Source organism: Mangifera indica, chromosome 9, assembly GCF_011075055.1.
Source record: "Mangifera indica cultivar Alphonso chromosome 9, CATAS_Mindica_2.1, whole genome shotgun sequence".
NCBI lineage: Eukaryota > Viridiplantae > Streptophyta > Magnoliopsida > Sapindales > Anacardiaceae > Mangifera > Mangifera indica.
In genome coordinates this window covers 5,364,980-5,369,830 of record NC_058145.1, presented here as the reverse complement: position 1 = coordinate 5,369,830, position 4,851 = coordinate 5,364,980, and the positions used below count along the sequence as shown (strand labels likewise).

Genomic DNA, 4,851 nt, shown 5'->3' with positions numbered 1-4,851 from the left:
TCTTGTAAGCTTTGCAAAGAAAATTTTAAGAAAACTCAAACAAGAATTTTTATTGATAACTTGATAAATTGCATAATTGTTGAATTAAAATGACTTAAGCCCTTTATATAGGCTAATGACTTTTCTAATTTAAATAGAAAGTCTAACTCAACTAAAATAAAAACTTATTAAATTAAGATATTAGAACTTTTAGGAAATAATATTAATAGGCTCCAATTAAAAATTGAGATTTCTTAAACAATAATTCCTAAAAGCTCTTTATTTTTAAATTAAAATAGGATACTTAAAATATTAGGAAAACTAAAATTAATAAAAAGACTCAATTAACAAAATTGGATTAGAAATCTTTATTTTATATGCATAAGGCTTCTTATATAGCTCCCACGTCATCATGCATGTCCACATTATGCGTCATATCATCCAGCTTCCTTTAGATAATTTTTCAACATTTTAAATATTTTCACCATACCACCCTCTTTCTTTGGTCCTCCATTAGTTTGTCATTTATTCTTTTCCTATTAACTATTTAACGTGAATTGTAATTATATTCATGATGGAAAAGAATTTATATGTTGTGTGTTTGGTTATATGTAGATTAAGATGGCTCAAGAATCAATTCTTTCAAACTTAAAATATGAAGTGTGGAGTTTCCAAGTACTATATGGCTTTTTGTTATTTATTTTCCATATTGTGTGAAGTCAAATATGTTTTATTTTGACATTTAAAACCTACTTTCAACATATATAATAGTTTGAGTTGATGATCATTATATATTATTGATGATACAAGCAATGGCAAACCTAGGATTTTTGTTCAAAGGGACCTTCAAAACTTTACAATTATTTGCCAATTAACTAGTGAAAACTTGAAATATAACCACTAAAAATTAAACAATTGAAATAATATTTAAAAATGTAATAATACAAGTAAATTTTTATGTGAGAAAACCCCTCAATGTAAAGAGAGAAAAAAACCACAAGATCTAATAATCTATTTAAATTCAATATAATGAATATTATTTACATGATTCGTAATCTGAGAAAAATATTTTACAAAATTTAGAGTTTAATCACAATTCCAACACAAGTAAAATACATAAATGTTTACAAAATTTTGGATTGAAATTACCAAAACTTGCCAATCTGCAAGCTTTATATTTCCAGATCCAATCATTAAAATCAAAACTCAATCATCTAGATTAAACGTCCATAGATCTAATTGTATACTAATCAAAGAATCAAGTTAGAAAAATAAACTTAAGGATTCGAATATCTAAATATCAGGTATTTAAAGATGAAAGCAAGTTGGAATGATATTCCTAAAGATCTTGACTTTAACACGATTTTTCGCTTTGCTATATTTTAAAAAGTGTTCAGTAATATCTTCATTATTAACTGTAGCAAAAACCTCTTTTTCAATGTAAAACCACCAAGCAATTGTTCATCCACACATCGCTAATTTGATTAGGCAAACTATTCTTCACAAGATTCATTGCAGAGAATACTCTTTCAACTGTTGCAGTAGCCACAGACAAAACCATCGTTAATTTTATAAGTAAAAAAAACTTTATTATAGGCAACATCCTTCTTAAACTCAACCATTTTTTTAGCAAGGTTGGCAATCCTATCAATATGAGTGAAATTGGCATTGGTGCTAACGTCCTTAAAATATTTTTCAAGTTGATCATCAAGTAACTATATATCATGTTGAGGAAAATTGACATAATAGAACCTTGCAAATTCAAGTAATTTGTCTTCGTTAAATGTAGCAAAAGAGTTACTTGGATCAAGAGATGCGATACACTCAAGCAACCTCATATTATTGAGTTCTTATTGAATATTATCTAAAACTATAGACATCAACTTTTATCTTATAATGATGTATATTTGAAACTGGTGTAATCACCCATTTTGTCCTCCCAAAGTTATCTTCCATATTTTCTAGCATTATTATGTCTTTTTTTTTTTGCATAGATCAAAAACTTCTTTCACCAAGATGTCGAAGCAAGTGCTGTCATTTCTCATTTTATGCATTTGACCATTTGAAATTTGTACAAACTTCATAGCATTAAGAAGATCTTGATCGTTTCTTTGTAATGCTTGTGATATTTCATTTATGGTTCCTACTACTTTTTTTTCATGAAAAATAACAAAAAGACAAATTCAAAATTCTCCATAATTCGTAATAAACTCCTTGCTTGACTTTTGCTTGACTAATCATCTTTTTTAATTCAATCACCTTAAGGAGATCAACAATAGAAGAAAATAAGTTTATAACACTATGAATCGTCTCTATGTGTGAACCCCAACAAGTATCTTCTAGTCGTTTAATAGTGCATTTTTTATTCAAACCTCGTCCCATTTGAAGATCACTAATAGAAATCAAAGGTATCACATATTCATATTGTTTATCGCGTAGAAGATCTTTGCACTTACAAGATGCCACTATGGTGCTTGATAACATTGAGAGAGATTGAAAAAACTCACCCAATGCTAAATGGTTTCTCATAACTTTGATCAGTGCTAGATGAAGTTGATGAGAAAAACACTGAATATAGAAAGCTAATTTATTTTCTCTCAATATTAAACTTTTCAAGCTATTAAACTTGTCCCTCATATTGCTTACTCCATCATACCCTTGCCCTCTTAAACTTGTTAAACTTAATCCATGTTTTGCAAAAAAAAAAAAAAAAACATCTATTATAGTTTTCAAAGAGTGTGTAGAAGTATTTTTAACATGCACATGTTAGGGTAAATACCCTAGAGCCAATTGATTTGACATCTGTAATTGTAATTTACCTCATTAATTCATAAAAAAGATTTATAGTTATTTAGTTTATGTGCTTGTCTATTAAATAATTGTGTAAATAACATGCCCATAGAATAAAAGAATTGTGACGGGGGGATCAAACAACTGATCGTGGGAATTCTATGCACAAATGGGTACACATTATAGACGTGTTCATCAAATTGACCCCACTAAAGGATATCTATATGGATGATTATTCCAATGTCTATGAAACAAATTCTCTAAACACTACGGGTGTATGTGATCCTTTAACTTGAGGTTACTAGGTCGTCTTGTGTAAGGTCGATATAGTTTAATACTATCCAATGCATCGTCCTAACAAGGATATCATAAAGATAGTGAACAACTATATCGTGAGATACATAGAAGCTATGGTTAATCAATAAAGGATTAGTCATTCTTAGGCATAAGAGAAGATATCTTATATGCGAATGCTGAAAGACATTCATGATTGTTTGAACATATGGGCACCATGGGATGAGATTGTAACCTAATTCATGTAAGTCATTAATATATATCAACTCATATCGAGGAACTACTAAGATATATACACTTTTATGTCTCAGTCTCGAGAAATATCGATTGACGAAAGGATTGAATTACATGTAACTATGATGTTGTAAAAGCTTATAGAGATGTTTGTTGACATTCTATTGTCTGGGTGGCCATGATACTTTGCTAGAAACCATTCTTGGTTTATGATTGAATTTGATCCGAATTTAGATATTATCGATTCGATAGAAAGCTTATGGGTCACACACATTAAGAAGTTGATATTAACCAAGAGACAAAGATCATTTGACAACAATTATGAGATCATTGAAAGAGAGAAATGTATGGATATGTTTTAACTAGAATCATTGTGCAAAATGCCATGTGACATCCTATAAATGCATTATATGGTTTCAACTGGACCCACTTAAAGTCCAACCAAGTAAGGCCAAATGATTGATGCGAGTCAACTAGTTGACTTAACTAATCAACAAAATATTTTAGTTAAATTAAGATTCTTCAAAGTCCTTATTTGATAAAAAGTTTAGGTTGAGTTGAAATCCTAATTTAATTAGGATTCATATGCATTAAAACTTTTAATAAATTTAAAGTCTTTGTTTGATCGAAAGTTTAGGTTGAGTTGAAATCTTAATTTAATTAGGATTATTATGCATTAAAATTTCAATAAATTAAGAGTCTTAATTTAATAAGAACTCTTGGACACTTTATCACTTAGGTAGTTAGAATCCTAACTAACTTAGGATTCATGCACACCTTATAAATATAGGTGTTTAGTTTCAGTCAAATTTTTTAACACAATAATCTTAAACACATATCTCTATCTCTACACCTAAAATCTTGTTGGCATAAACTTCCATTGTCGTGATCTAATTTCTAAGATCTAATTTATAGAAGCCCTAATAGCCTCTTTTTTGGATTGCCTCTCATTTATACTTCATGTGGTACCAAGGCACCACCTCAAGAAGGTTGGATAACGATCTTTACATAGCCACATGAATTCTTGGAGGAGCCAATAACGTAGATATAAATTCTAAACACCCTATGTATGTTTAACATATTCATGAATCTATGCATTAAAACAAGTATCTTGGATGAGTTTTAGGATCTTTGATAATTTAAAAATTTTTAATTCCGCTATGATGCCAATTAACAATGCCCTAAAACCCTATAACACAATTCCCATAAAGCATTCAATAATAAATCCTGCTTTGTCGACATACCAAAAAACAATAGCTATTTGTTCTTTCGTTGCCACATCATACATTCATCAACTAGTAATGAGAATGGTTATTTATCTCTCTTAATTTCTTCAATAACTTTCATGGTTGTTAAATGAGCACAAACATTAGTTAATTCTCTCTCAATCTTAAGGGATATCATTTTATGATTTTCTAGAGCATTTCCAAGTACAACTTTCTTAATGTTGTCGTGACCACGAAATGCTAATCCTTGTTGTAAAAGAAATCTAATACAATCAATTGATGCATTCAAGTGAATTCGATAATCCAATTTGAGATTTTCCTCAACATA

At 29.2% G+C, this 4,851-nt stretch overlaps 1 pseudogene; it reads right to left on the bottom strand.

Annotated features, from left to right (window-relative positions):
* Positions 1-1,414: 1,414 nt before the first annotated feature.
* LOC123225698 lies at positions 1,415-4,596 on the bottom strand (annotated as a pseudogene).
* Between the last annotated feature and the right edge of the window lie 255 nt (positions 4,597-4,851).